At 34.8% G+C, this 16,546-nt stretch overlaps 1 protein-coding gene across 3 annotated transcripts in view; it reads right to left on the bottom strand.

The window, feature by feature from the left end:
- The window catches only part of PHTF2 (putative homeodomain transcription factor 2), a 178,224-nt gene that overhangs the window by 70,100 nt on the left and 91,578 nt on the right, over positions 1-16,546 (bottom strand). The window lies entirely within an intron of this gene.

The following is a 16,546-nucleotide window of genomic DNA, read 5'->3' as shown; positions in this document are numbered from 1 at the left end:
ACACACACACACACACGCGCGCACGCGCGCGTGCGCACAAGCATGCAAGCACACATTCCAGAAGACCTGGAGTAATGTACCTGTTGAGCAAAAAAAATCTTACAGTTGGAAGGGACATCTGAAGACTTTTTACATGAAGCCAAATGTGAAGAAAAGTATCTTCTACATTCTTGACAACTAGCTATCCAGCATTTATTTCAGTTGTTACTTTCTAAGGGAGCCCATTCTACTTTTGGATAGCTCTGTTAAGAAATCTGTACTATTATCAAGTCTAAACCACACTCTGGAAACAGAACAAGTCTAATACTTCTTTCACATAACATTCCTTGTAAGAGTTCAGTCAATCAATTAAAAAGAAATTATTAAACACCAATATGTCTGGAACATTAGTAGGCAGTGGAGAGAAGTACTAAGAATGAAATAATTCTTCCTCACAAGGATCTTCCACATTTCAATGGGTATGAGAGGAGGGGAAGCTTATACTGTACATAAATATATATAAAGTAATTAATGTACAAGGTAATTTGGGAGATAGTGGATAGCAATAGAGAGGATCAGGAAGGACTTCATGAAGAAGCTAGGCCTTGAGCACAGACTTAAGAAAAGAATTTTTAAATAGGGATAAAAAGAGAATTCATTGTAGGCACATGGGCAAGTCAGTATGTTAGACATTTGAGATATCTGAGTGATAGTACAGAAATTGGAAGAGAAAATCATTTAGGAGAAAGTTATATAAAAATTCAGTTTTGGACATTCTGAACTTCAGATATCCTTAGGACAGTTAAGGCTAAAATGCCTAATCAAATGGAGATTCAGAAATGAAGTTCAGGAGAGTTACTAGACTTGGATACATGTATCTTACATATATAATCTGCACAGAGATTTGTAATACAGCTAAATCCATGTGAGCTGATAAGATTACTGAACAAAGGGTAGAAGAAATGAAAAGAGGGCTTAGGCCAGAACCTTGGGGAACACTCATATCTAAGCTGAAAAGATCCATTGTGTTGCCACCAAAATCTTCTCTTCTTTATTCAACAACCACAGTTCTTTATAAACTGTTTCACAACACCGTATGGGATCTCATAACTAATATGGATGTCACAAAATTATGATTATCAGAAAATGTCTGATTTGTATACATATTTATATACTTATATACCCAGAGTGAGATGTAAAAATTTCTTGAGTGAATGAATGGGAAAAGTTAAGAAGCCCTGCCTTAAAGCACCAATCATAAAGCATAATTTCAAGGCCCTTTATTATTCTCATTTAAACAATTTCCAGCATACTGAAGTCCTTCCTAAAATATGTCAACTATCACTGAAAATAATAATCAAGTTGATATTTTACTAAGGCAAAGTTCCACAGGATTATCAGGTCCTTAGTGCTTCATATACTACAAAAAAAATTCATCATTGAACTGAAACTTCTCTTTCCAAAGTTATCACTTTTAATTGTCAAGTCCAATGATCTGTTCTCACCCTTGTTCTTCTTGATCTCTTTCTAATACTGTTACTTAACCTATTCTTTTGTATGCTTTTTCCTTTCTAAGTTTTTGCAACTACTGCTTCCCTTTTCCAACTTTTCTATTATAGTTAAAAGTACCACCATCCTCATCTCAACTCTGAGGTACCATTCATACCTCTCAGACTGGCTAAGATGACAGGAAAAGATAATGATAAATGTTGGAGAAGATGTGGGAAAACTGGAACACTAATACATTGTTGGTGGAGTTGTGAAATGATCCAACCATTCTGAAAAGCAATTTGGAATTATGTCCAAAGGGTATAAAAATATGCATATCCTTTGACTCAGCAATGCCATTACTGGGTCTGTATCCCAAGGAAATCATAAAGGAGGGAAAAGGACCCACAAGTGCAAAAATGTTTGTACTCAGCTCTTTTTGTGGTGGTAAAGAATTGGAAAATGAGTACATGCCTATCAATTGTAGAATGGCTGAATAAATTATGGTATATGAAAATAATGGATTGTTATTGCTCTATAAAAATGATGAACAAACCGATTTTAGAAAGGCTTGGAAAGATTTACATGAACTGATTGATGCTGAGTGAAACAAGAAGAACCAGGAATACATTGTACATGGTAACAGCAAGATTGTGTTATGATCAACTATAAAAGATTTGGTTCTTCTCAGAAGTTCAGTGATTCAATATAATCCCAACAAACTTAGAAAAATAGATAGATAGAAAATCCATCTGAATCCAGAGAGATAACTATGGAGATTGAATGTAAATCAACACATGCTATTTCACTTTTTTTTTCCTTCTGTTTTTTTTTCCTTGTGGTTTTCCCTTTTGGTATGATTTTTTTCTCCTAACATGATTCATAAAGAAATGTGTATTTTAAAAATTAATTGGCATGTATAAATAGAAAAAATAACTAAAAAAAATAACTAGACAGTATAAGGTTGGAATATGATGAGCTGGTAAATTTAGAAAAATATGGAAAAACTTGGACTTTATGAAGAAAGATGTTATCTACTGTCAGAGAAACAGGATAAGTGATAATAAACATAGTACAGTCTAACATATATATGAATGTATATGTGTATGTGATTATAGATGTCTGTGCATATATATCTATGTATGTATATACATATGTTTGCAAATACACCCACCTACACACACACACACACATACATACATATATATATGTATATATATATATATATGTATGTATGTATGTATGTGTGTGTGTGTGTGTGTACATACATATATCTATGCTTAATTGTAGCTTGGGGAATGGAGGGATGAAGAGGAAGAAAGGGGAAAAAATAAAGTAAAAAATGTTCAGCACAAAATAAAAAACCTACAAGAAAAGAAAAGATGGATAGCTCCAAATACAATGTGTAGTATTTATTATACAGGTTTTCTTGAAATTTGCTGCTTTATTTTGAATCTTCTCAATGATATTCTATATATGACATTTTTTCTTATTTTGTATTTAAGGTTAAAATTTATTGAAATAAAGTCAAGATGAAAAGATACAAATAGCATAGGCCCAAGCACAGAACTTTGGAGAACTCAATTAGAAATCTCCTTTCCAAGTGACAGAGCGCTCTTAATGATCATTCTTTGAATCTGGTCATTCAAATCAGTGTTGAATACACTAATTTTACTAAGAACTACCAAAATCTAATCACTTTGTATTAAATGTCCACTATATATGCAATGCACTGGGGATACAAAAATAAAAACAAAGCCATTGCCTTCAAATAATATATGTTCCTCTAGGAAATGGATCTTTTCCATAAGACCTGAACAAAAAAGCGTTGTCAAATTATTTGATAAAATGAAATAAATAATATTTATAGTATCCCTTGATCCTGTCCAAAAAAGGAAATCAATCAATGATTCACTTTGATAAGACCTGGTTTTCTTGCAACCATCCTGACAAGATCGACTTCTAGTTTTTCATTAATTGCCCATTTAATTGCACAATCTAGAATTCTTCTAGGGATCAAAATGAAATTCTTATGCTTTGCAGATTCCATTCTTTTATTTTGTTTTGTATTTCTTTCTTTTTTTAATTTGCTCATTTCTTAGTTTAGGAGTATATCCCCTATTAGTCACTACCTTTTTTTCCAAAGATAATTAAATGAGCTTGCCACTCATGCCTATCAACTCTTTCACCACCCTGGAATCATAGTTCATTTGGACTTACTGACTCGAATTCATCAATGGCAGCTAGGTAGCTTTTCCTATCTTACTATTTAGATCAAGTTTCAACCTTCTAGTAACCATGCTGTTTATTCAAGATGGCAGAGGGAAAAAAGGAGATGAATAGTTTCACCTTCTTATCATAATTAACACATTCCAACCATCATATCTTGGAGTCCTTTAAATTAAGGCCACTATTTGACTGAAATCACTGCTATTGTTCCATACCTAATCTCTAACTACAAATGTAATCTAACATATTCAACCTCAAATACAAAAAGAAAAAGAAGGTTGATCCAGTCCCAATTTTACAAATGTCTCCTCCTTAGTGCTATAATACTCTGGCTTTGGTTGAATTTTCCTAGGAGAGTGGCACAGAGCATTTATCTAGCCTTTTTTTCACCCAAGTCTTTACTTGTAGGTCTCATTTTCCAGTCAGCTTAATTTCTTATTTGTAGTAGAAGGCTAACTGGAGAATGGCTTTATCATTTTTATTACTTAGGCTATTCAAATTTCATTTTGGATACAGAAATGCAGGTGACATAGTAGAACTGTGGATTTGCAGATAGGAAGATATGAATTTGCATCCTGCCTCAGACATTAACTTGCTATGTGACTCTGAGTAAATCACTTAACTTCTTTCAGGCTCAATTTCCTCATCTCTAAAATGAAGAAATAATAAATAATAGCACCTACTTCACAAACCACTATGATTATCAAATAATACATGCAAAACACTTATTGTAAAGGTTTCAAGAAAGACATGGATAGATTTCTGGCTAAAGATATTTTAAAAGTCAATAAAGGCTAGAATCACAAAATTACACGAAAATCACTTGACCAACACTTTTTTTTTATTATAGCTTTTTATTTACAAGGTGTATGCATGGGTAATTTTACAGTACTGACAATTGCCAAGCCTTTTGTTCCAATCCCCCCCCCCCCAATGGCAGGTTGGCCAATACATATTAAATATGTTAAAGTATAATTAAATACAATATATGTATACATATCCAAATAGTTGTTTTGCTGTACAAAAAGAATGAGACTTTGAAATAGTGTACAGTTAGCCTGTGAAAGAAATCAAAAATGCAGGCAGACAAAAATAAGGGTATTGGGAATTCTATGTAATGGTTCATAGTCATCTCCCAGAGCTCTATCGCTGGGTGTAACTGGTTCAGTACTTTACTACTCTATTGGAACTGATTTGGTTCATCATCTCGTTGTTGAAGATGGACACGTCCATCAGAATTGATCATCATATAGTATTGTTGAAGTATATAATGATCTCCTGGTCCTGCTCACTTCACTCAACATCAGTTCATGTAAGTCTCTCCAGGCCTTTCTGAAATCATCCTGTTGTTGACTAATATTTTTAAAATAATGAAAATAGAACAAAGGAATAGATTTCATAAGGCCCTTTTCTTTCTAGTCTCCTTCATTTATGTATTTATTTCTCTAATCTTGATCAATCACCCTCCATGACCTTCTTGTTACTGCAGTGGTGAGTGTGCCAAATCTGGAATGAGGAATATTTGAGTTTAAATACTGCCCTAAATAGCAGAAATTAGATATGGATCCACACTTAACACCATATACCAAGATAAGATCAAAATGGGTCCATGATTTAGGCATAAAGAATGAGATCATAAATAGATTAGAGGTACAGAGAATAGTCTACCTCACAGACCTGTGGAGGAGGAAGGAATTTATGACCAGAGGAGAACTAGAGATCATTATTGATCACAAAATAGAAGACTTTGATTACATCAAACTAAAAAGTTTCTGTACAAACAATACTAATGCAAACAAGATTAGAAGGGAAGTAACAAATTGGGAAAATATTTTTACAGTTAAAGGTTCTAATAAAGGTCTCATTTCCAAAATATATAGAGAACTGACCCTAATTTATAAGAAATCAAACCATTCTCCAATTGATAAATGGTCAAAGGATATGAACAGACAATTCTCAGATGATGAAATTGAAATTATATTCACTCATATGAAAGAGTGTTCCAAATCACTACTGATCAGAGAAATGCAAATTAAGACAACTCTGAGATACTACTACACACTTGTCAGATTGGCTAAGATGACAGGAACAAATAATGATGAATGTTGGAGGGAATGTGGGAAAACTGGGACACTGATACATTGTTGATGGAGCTGTAAAAGAATCCAGCCATTCTGGAGAGCAATCTGGAACTATGCCCAAAAAGTTATCAAACTGTGCATACCCTTTGATCCAGCATTGCTGCTATTGGGCTTATATCCCAAAGAAATACTAAAGAGGGGAAAGAGACTTGTGTGTGCCAAAATGTTTGTGACAGCTCTTTTCGTAGTGGCTAGAAACTGGAAGATGAATGGATGTCCATCAACTGGAGAATGGTTGGGTAAATTATGGTATATGAAGGTTATGGAATATTATTGCTCTGTAAGAAATGACCAGCAGGAGGAATACAGAGAGGCTTGGAGAGACTTACATCAACTGATGCTGAGTGAAATGAGCAGAACCAGAAGATCACTGTACACTGCAACAACAATACTGTATGAGGATGTATTCTGATGGAAGTGGATATCTTCAACATAAGGAAGATCCAACTCACTTCCAGTTGATCACTGATGGACAGAAACAACTACACCCAGAGAAGGAACACTGGGAAGTGAATGTAAAATATTAGCACTACTGTCTATCTACCCAGATTACTTATACCTTCAGAATCTAATACTTAACGTGCAACAAGAAAATTGGATTTACACACATATATTGTATCTAGGTTATACTGTAACACATGTAAAATGTATGGGATTGCCTGTCATCTAGGGGAGGGAGTGGAGGGAGGGAGGGGAAAATTTAGAAAAGTGAATACAAGGGATAATGTAAAAAAAAAATTTACCCATGCATATGTACTGCCAAAAAAATTATAATTATAAAATTAATTTAAAAAATACTGCCCTAAACACTTCATAATTGTGATCCTGGAGAGATCTTTTAACCTCTTGCAGTTTCAGTTTCATCGTCTGTAAAATGGATATAATAAGAGCACTTACATCAAAGTGTTATTGTGAGAATCAAATGAAACAACATATGTAAATAATCTGGCAACTTTAAATTAGTATATAATGCTAAAGTCATTATTATTCCTGATACAGTTCAGGTCTTCACTACCTCATCCTTATTACTACAACAGTCTTCTATTAAGTTTCCCTGCCTAAAGTTTCCAACTACTGTAATCGATCATCCACAAAACTGCCAAAGAGAGTTCCTAAAATTCAGGTTTATCTAAACTGCAGTGGCTTCCTACTGCCTCTAGGATCAAATTGGCATTTCAACCTACATTTTCATGTTTATTATACTTTTGACACTCCCTTTCACAGTCCAGTCACCTGACCTTCTAATATTCTTTACAATCTGCACTCCACTTCCTGTCTCCATCCCCTGAAATGGTTCCTCTTACCACTACCCACCAACTCCCATGCCTAAAAGGCATAATCTTACCTTGGTATCCTAAATCCTTTACATCCTAATATATTTAGCAGAAAACAGGTACTTAAAAACAGAGTGAGAAAGTAACAGCAGGTGCTGAGAAAGTTAGACATCTAACAAGTGTGCAGGATACTATTCTAGGTGCGGAGATACAAGGAAAAGCAAATGCAGGATCCTAGCTTTCAAGGTACTCATTCCAATAGAAGAGGCAATATAATTCATCAAAGGGGCAGCTAGGCGATGTAGTGAGTAAAGCACCAGCCCTGAAATCAGGAGGACTTGAGTTCAAATTTTATCTCAGACATTTAACACTTCCTAGATGTGTGACCCTGAAGTCGCTTAACCCCAAATGCTTTAGCAAACACACACACACACACACACACACACAATCACTCCCTAAAAGAAGACAATTATTCAACAAAAGATGCAAATAGACATTCTAATTTTCCAAATGTGACTAGCCTTTATAACTTTCCAAAAATGTTAATATAAGGATAAGAAATATTATGTAGGCAATAAATCAGATGGTGAGGTGGAACTGCATTGTCTTTAATATTTACCACATTCATCCAAACCAATCACCCACTTCAAAGTCAGAAAACAAATATGAGCTCAAAGATACCATAACTAGAGAGTTGCTCTATAGCTTAGAAAGCTATCAGTTTGTATCAGTTTGGGCAAATTAAACTCCGAGACCAGACAACTGTCTTAGACTGTAATTTAGAGATAAAACAAACTCTCTAAGGACTAAGTTACAGATTAATTGCCAATTTGCACTATTGTGGAAATTCAGTTAAACTAATGAAATCACAGACCCAGAAAAAATAAAATTTATAGATATACACACTATGCATCTATGTTTATATCATGTGTGTGTATATATATGTGTGTGTGTTTGTGTGTGTGTGTGTGTGTGTGTATATACACACACATGCCATTAAAATTTTACTGTTTTTAAATGATTCTCCTCCCATTAGGTAGGTCCTCTGGTTTCACCAGTATAGGCAATTCCCCATGTGAGTTGCATCCAAAACAGAGTAGAAATTCTTGAACCCACATCTTCCTCGTTGTAAGGATAGCATTCTATCCACTATGCCATACTGCTCTTCTATATTTAAAAAAAAATAATTTAAACTAATTGCTAAGCTAATCTCCAGGAAATGGGGTTCTACTAATAATGAGAATCTTGTCATATATCTGCTACTGAAGAATTTTTGGCTCTCTAAAAACCAGGTCGCCCCACTGACCTCCCAAGTAATCCACTAAGATATGGCATTTTACCCTGGGAATAAGCTATCCAAAGGACACAAAAATTCACTTAATTTACTATAATCAGTTTACCCAAAACCACATGTCATGGTCTACCTATTATGCCACAATTCTCTTGTATTATCCTGACTCAGTTTCCCTAATTATCCTGACTCAGTCCTGCCTTGGTTTCCTTGCTTCTCAGTTCTGTGAAACCTCCCCTCCCTCTTTATGAGAATATTTGATAAGGATAAAAGATTTTATGTTTTAGAATATCAGAATGGTTCTCCCCGTCCCAAGCTATTGGAATGTCAGATACTGTTTTATCAAGATGCCTCTCCCCATGTCCAGGGTTCCTCCCCTTGATTATGTCATCTCATCTCCCGTGGCTCATCCCACCTTGTCAGAGTCCCGTCCTGCTCTCAATACCCTGATTCCTCCCCTGACTCAGTTTACCCCCTGCATCTGAGCCACATGTATATATGTCTTTGAGAACTTTCATTGTTTGCTAGATTCTTGGAAACAATAGTCTTATTCAGCCCTGGGACCAAACATGGATCCATTTGATCCCAGTATATCTCTCCATTTAATAAATTATTAAATACTCCCCAATCTTTATCTTGCTCAGTTTTTCCAGCATTACATATCCAGAAGGAACATCTTGACATTAATTTTGTTGCCATTCAACAAAGAAGTGCTACTCTTTATTAAAAAAAATAAATACTCATCTACAAGTCACAGCATCCATTTTTTACTTAATGTGTTAAATATTCCTAAAACAGCAGACTGAATAAATGTACTGATTGACTAACTGGAATAAAATAAATAAAAAATACTACCCCCATGTCACTGTGATTGCTTTGGAAAATGAATAAATATGGGAATAGCTGGATGTTTAAAAAATAAATTTCAATTTGATTGATCAGAAATTCAAAATTCAAATTTAAGTGATAAATTGCACTGCATTATACTATGATTTTCATAATTATAAATTTATTTTAAATTCACTATGTCATGCTTGTAAACAACACCTATTTTTAATACGGAGGAAAATAAAATATTCCCAACTCATGCTTTGTAATATTTCATTTGTTATGGTCCCATGAGCCTCACTTACTAAGTCTATGGCCTTGAGCTTTACAAAGCTGTGTGGATCAACCATGAATAAACTAAGAAGGCTTTAACTTGGCATTTGCATCTTACACTGGATGAATGTAATTTCATCAATGTAAAATAAATTTTCCCCCACTAATATAAATCAGAATTTATATTTTTATATAAACCACAATATTTTTCATTATTCATTACATATCCTTCCAAAGATCTCCCACATAGGATCCAATAAGGATAGAAATCTTCCTCTAGGTTTCATTACTTTTCTTGGGTACCCCATAATACTCAGTCTATCCAAATATTTCTCAGTATCTATCAAATCACAACCCATTTCCATTCCTAATCAATTCAGCTATGAACTCATGAGTGCATATTGGCAAAATGCCAAAATACAAAGAAAAGTCCTTTGCCTTCAAAGAACTTTTATTTCACTATAAGCAGACCAGACAGGGATAAGAAATAGATCTTTTATTTCACTGGCACAAGGGACTCCTCAATGAAAAAAATCCCTCTCCCAGTATAGTTTCTGTACTTTCACTGTAACTTACAGTCTTAAAGATTACCTAAAGTATTCAAAGGATTAAGCAAACTGCTCACATTCACACAGCCATTATATATCAGAAGTGAGGCAGATAAATAAATACAACGTAATCTGAGCAGGAAGAAGGCACCAAAGACTAAGGCAATGTAATGACTTCCAACCAAGTAGAATGAATGAAGCTGAAGATTTTAAGACAAAGAAGTAAGGAAGAGCATACCTCAGAAGCATAAAGGAAAGGTAGGCTGTCATTAAACATTATACGAAATAGTTTATATTTTATTATAAGGGAGATTGACGTGGTTAGATCTGTGCTATAGGATGATTAATTTGGCATGTAATGAAGAATGGAAGGGAGACTTTGACAGTCTAGAGTTCACGCAGGAGACTGTGATAGTAGTTCAGGTTCCAGAGGTGATGAAACACAGTGGTGACCTTGTCAGCAAAAAGAAGAGAAGGAATGAGAAAGATGTCAATAAAGCAAAATGGACCAACCATGGTGATGGGGAGAGGAATCGTGGGGAGAGGACAGTCAGAAGGAGGATGTGAAAAGTTGTGAACTTAGAGGAATAAAAGGATGTGGTGCCACCAATAAAAGAAGAGAACTTGGGAAGAGGCAGGGAATTTAGGGGGGAAAGTTAATGAGTTATGTCCTATATGTGTTTACATGACTAACGTCTAGATGATGTCCAATAGGTAGTTGATGATACAGAGCTGAATCTGTTGAAAAGAATTAAGACTGAATATACAGATTCAGGAGCGAACTGCAGAGAAATGACAACTGAACTCATGGGGATTGAAATAAAAAAAAAAAACCAGGATAGCTTTGGGGATGCCCAAAATTAAGTGTAGCAGCCTTTAAAACAGCTAAAGAATACAGAGAACTAATCAGAAAGGAAGGGAGACATAAGAGTATATTGTTAAGAAAGCCTCCAGAAGAAATCTTTGAAGGCTGCTGAAAGACCAAGAAGGAAAAAGACTGAGACAAGATTGGCTAGTTAACAAATGACTAAACCTTGGAAAGAGAGCAGCTTCAATCCAGCATTGATGATGCAGAAAGTCAGAATTCTATTTAGGAAACCCAAGGAAAAAGCACAATGAGTTCTTTCTCCAGACAAAGGGAAAATCAAAAGAAGTCTTTGGACACTGGAGATGGGGTTTAGCCAAGAGAGTTCTGGGCAGAGCCTTCCATCTAGTTAAGGGAATGGAGTGGGGACTAGGAATGTGTTTAGGGCAAGAAGACATCCTTGATCTTACCAAGTACAGAGAGATCTGATACTTGACAAGAAGCAGGAACAGGTGTCAATTGCTTAGCTATGTCAGTTATATCTCAGAGCAGAGTAAGATACAATGCATACTAAAGAAAGGTTCCTGCGCTTTTGGGTAACATCTAGATAAGAAGTAATAGAGTCAGAGAATATGAGTTGCACAAGATCAAAAGTAAGCAATACATTTTGACTGCAGTGAAAGCATGCAGGTCCAAAGTTTCAGTCATCCTTAAAGTATATGACATTTAATACCCAGATAATGTAGCAACAAGATACAAGAGAATATAAAACAGTACTGGAAAAGGCCCATTTAGAAGTATAAAGAAAGAAGTCTAAATTACAGAAGGAAGTTCAAATTATAGAAGTAAGGCTTAAACAAAGGGTAAAGAAAAAAAAAATTCCATCACAAGAGTGATGATATGGTGATAAGGACACCCAAGATACAAATCCAGAAAAAAGATAATCACTCCAAAATCTCTACAAGCAAAGCCTCAAACAAAAAATACAGACACAAACTAGAATTTCTGAAAGAGATAAAGGTAAAGGAAAAAAATAAGACTTTAAAATGGCATTATAAATGAAATGAGAAAACTTCTTTCAGGTGGTAACTACTAGATTTCTACTCTAGTTCCTTTGTACTCTAGTTCCAAGTCATCTGGGCAAATTTTTTTCAATATTTCTCTAAATATAATTTCTAGGGTTTTTTTCCTTTTTGTCACAGCTTTCAGGTAGTCAGATGATTTTTAAAATCTTAAAATCTTTAAAATTTTTAAAACACTTCTCCTTGAAGTGTTTTGCAGGTTAGTTACTTAAGATATGAGAAAATTCATATTTTCTTGTATTTTTATAGTCTCTTGATTTTAATATTTCTTCTAAAATATTTAATGGTTTCTCCAGGAGTCATCACTTCTGGGGGAAGATTTTGTGCTTTTCTTTTTTTTTCTTTTCTTTTTTTTTTTTTTTAAATTTTATATATTTATTTATTTATTTTATAATATTATCCCTTGTATTCATTTTTCCAAATTATCCCCTCCCTCCCTCCACTCCCTCCCCCGGATGACAGGTAATCCCGTACAAGATTTTGTGCTTTTCAAACTTAATTATTAATTATTTTCCAAGTCTCTTCTCCTTAGTTCCTATTAATAGAGAGCAGAAAAGTAGGAGGGATAAAAGAACTCATGCAGGAAAATAGTAGCAAAGTTCAGAGAATGAAGGCTGATCTTGGCTCTTCCCCAAAATGGAGATTCTAGGAAGAATTTACCAATGGGAAAAGAGAGGTAAGGCAAAATGGCAAAATTCAAAAAATTAAGGATAGAAGGAAGAAGGTAAAATTATCAATAGAATGCAAATAGTGAAGTCACTTAATGATTAAATTAATTAGAACATATACAGAGCTGGATCTGTAGAAAAGAATTCTGCATGGGGCCAAAATCTGCATGGCATCTGTTTTTTTGTGTGGCCACTAAACTAAGAACAGTAAACTCAGAGGCCATATAAAAACAGGAGGTGAGCAAGAATTGGCCTGCAAGCCGTAGTCTTGTTAACGTCTCAGTTACAAATATAAACTCACACTAGAACTTTTTCAGAATGACTTACAGCTTTGGGTAATCTAAGATTTCGTTAACTTAGTTCTTCTTAGAGTTCATAGGATTCTTATCAAAATGAAAAGGAAACCAGATTTAAAGATAAGTGCTTCTGTAAATTAGTGACATCTGTGTGCACAAATACATGTGTGTGTATGAGAGAGAATGTGTGTGTGAGAGAGACACAGAGAGCCAGAGACAGAGAAAGATAAGTCAGCAGCTACCCTAGGATGGGAGTAGGGGAAAAAGGGTTAAGAATGCTCACAGACCAAAATACTTGTGTCCAAATAAGATCTACTGGAAGATATTTTTAATAAGTGTCCGAGATTTCCTAAAAACAGATGATAGAAAGTTTTAGGGGCTTGCTGACTTTTCTTTTATAGAGAAGTCCCATTGCTATTGTAGATTACTGATGTTTCATCAATTTTCATTGCTTCTCAAAGGTTCTAGAGTACTAAATGCTACCAAAATAAAATACTGTTGAATCTACTCCCATGAGGATGCTTTAAGCATCATACCTGATTCCTCTTTATGCTCTACTCCTCGATTTTCTCTACTGCTTCCCCTCACTCTGTCCCTTACAGCTCCTTCCTCTAATCTAGTTCCTCTATGACTTCCTGTTCCCCCATGTGTTCATTCCTCTTAAGGGTTCATTCCTGATTCTCTGGCCTTTGTATATATACTACGCCTCCACATAGGTATCTTCTCTCTTCTCACCCCACACTCTTTTCAGTTTCCTTTTATGTGCTGTAATCACACAACAGAAGCTCAGGGACTGTCTTTCTTTAAGCTTGTCTTTGTACTCCCAGAACTTAAGATAGTGTGAGGTAGATAATAAGGACTTTAAAAAATTTACAAATTTGAAGGGACAAAGGAATGAAAAAACAAAGTTGGGATAGAGAGTAAGGGAAAATCTAGGTCAATTGCTGATTGACCTTACACATTTATTGGGTTTCTATTGAGATAGAGACCTGCCTTCAAGCCTTTGGTTGGGACTCTGAAAAACTTTCCTGTAATCCATAGATTCATTCTTCCCCATAGTCAATCTACAAAGCACTTCATGGCAAAACAAAGAGCAAGGACACAACACATTATATTTAGAATAGAAATTTCACTTAACTACTGGATCTCATGGTCCAGTTGCCAGATTTTAAGGTGCAGTATCTTACTCAAGGCCTTTTGCTAAATTCATGTTAGGATATACTATCTTAAAGATATGGAAGAATACATAATTAACAGGTGAACTCTACGTCATCAAGCTAGGAATTATCTACACTGATGGTATCATAAACACAAAAATAGGAACTACTAAGATACATATATAAGGAACTCTGGAAGCTGCATATTGACTTAGTAAAAAAAAAAAAGGAAATAAACATATATATTTTCTAACACATCAAAACATGAAAATCAGAGAGGAAATACATTTTAATCTGGTTCTGACTTTACCAAAAGTGTTGTGGGGCTATGTGTTGGACAGTTGCTATGTACTGATGGATATTGAAAATTCTATTACGCCTTCTTAACTTGTGGAATTATTGTATTTTTCCCCCAGAAATAATTCATGGAAATGGACTTAAGGCAAATTAGACAATGTAATTAGACAATTAAAACCAGAGAGTTTAAGATACTTGCTAAAAGCAATCAAGGGGTAATTAGCAGAATTTGTTCTGCCTACAAACTGTCTTCTTTCTGCTACAACATGTTACTGCCATGAAGTTCTACTCTTCACTGTGATATAGAGCTGAGCCTCAGTTCTTGAATACAATACCAATAACAACAAGTATTGTTATACTAGAATATTGGAAAGGTAAATAATGGAAAGAAACTGAGTATACACCTTACAACAATTATGTCTTATCCCAAGAAGGAGGCTACTTAAATAACAAAAGGTTTACATTATGACCACTGAGTCTTGGGCGATGGAGTGAGAAAAAATAAGATAGCAGTGTGAAGGCATAATATAAAAATATCATGCCTTTGGTTATGACAACCCATCAAACAAAGTAAAATGGAAAATGGTCCTTGATCCCACACAGCCCTCTCTTCTGTTTCTGCAATGATGGTATCCAGCTTGAAGAAAAGAAGCAAGGGGTTCACCAAATCGTGAGTATTTGCTATTCATGATAAACAATTACCAAAAAAATATATGCCATAAAGATAAATTGCAGCTTATCTGCTAATATTAATCTACTTCAAAGGATGAAGAGGTAGAGACATTCTGTAAATGCCTTGCCTTCAACCTCCATATTAGATAGTATATTACTATACTATTTGACTTCAATATAAGGGGAGGTATAGGAAAGAATAACAAAAACTATGATAGAAGACATAGTTCAAAATGAGAAACAACTGAGGCCAAAGCTCTGTAGATAATATGAATATAGGAACATATAGCATGAAATTTTCTCTTAAGAATTGGGCACCAGAGAAGTACCAATAACAATCCCAGACAAAGCAAAAGACTTGGATGAAATGATGCAAAGTGAAGTTAACAGAATATTGTACACAGTAACAGCAATGCTTTATGTGCAAGAATTGTTAATGACTTAGCTATTCTCAGCAATTCAATGATCCAAGACAATTCCAAAAAACTTATGATGAAGCATAGTACAGCACACTTTATATCAGATTGCTTATCATCTCAGGAAGGGTGGAGGAATATAGAGGGTCACAGACAATGGGGAAAGTCTGGGTGAGGTATAAGACCCTTCAACCCAGAAAGAACATGCTGACAATATCTGGTTCAGTTCCCCATTTCCCCTAAGAGCTCTTGGCCTTCCTGAGAAGTAAGGAAGTGGTGACAACCTGCGTTGTAATTAAAGCAGAGTTCTACCAGGTGGCAAAGAGACAATCTACATATGATAGCAAGTTGTTTATGTGGTACCGCATGTTCAGTATTGTTATAGTTATATGAGGGTATTAGTGTATATAAGGCTGAGAGAATTTGGAATAAATAGACCTTCCAGATGAGCCCTACCTCACTGCATCTAAGACCAAGGACTCGGAATGGTCCTGAGATCCTCCAGAGAGCTAATCCAGACACAATAGAGAGTGATAGTGTGATAGAATTTGAAACTCAAAACTTCTTTTTAAATGTTTAAAAAATCTTTTCACATGTAATGGAGAGATATAATATATAAAAAAGTTAAAAGAGGAAATTACATGTTGGTAAAAGGTAATACAGACAACAAAGCAATTATCACTACTAAATATATATGTACCAAGAGGTATACCATCCAAATTCTTAAAGAATTTAAGTGATTTAAAAGAAGAAATAGCAAAATTATACTAGTGGAGAACTGTCAATTTTCCCTCTTATAATTAAATATATCTAAACAAAAAATAAACCAAAAAAAGTTAAGGAGATTAAAAGAATTTTAGAAAAGTTAGGCTAAGGTGACAGGGAATAGATGCATTTGTGACCTCCTCTGACCTTCTCTCAAACCAACAGCAGATTAACCCTCTAAGCTGGTTGGGGAGTCACAGAACCCACAAATATTTGAAGTACAACACATTTCCAGAAGGAGATATCTTAAAAGAACTTCAGAACAAGTCTGTTTCAAACAGGCAGAGGGACAGTCTGTTGAGCCCAGACAACAGTGTAAGGAGTCTAAGGCAAAAAG

Source organism: Sminthopsis crassicaudata, chromosome 5 (genome assembly GCF_048593235.1).
Source record: "Sminthopsis crassicaudata isolate SCR6 chromosome 5, ASM4859323v1, whole genome shotgun sequence".
In the NCBI taxonomy this organism is placed as follows: Eukaryota; Metazoa; Chordata; class Mammalia; order Dasyuromorphia; family Dasyuridae; genus Sminthopsis; species Sminthopsis crassicaudata.
Note: the sequence above shows the minus strand (reverse complement) of the source record. Positions and strands in the feature narration are given on the sequence as shown.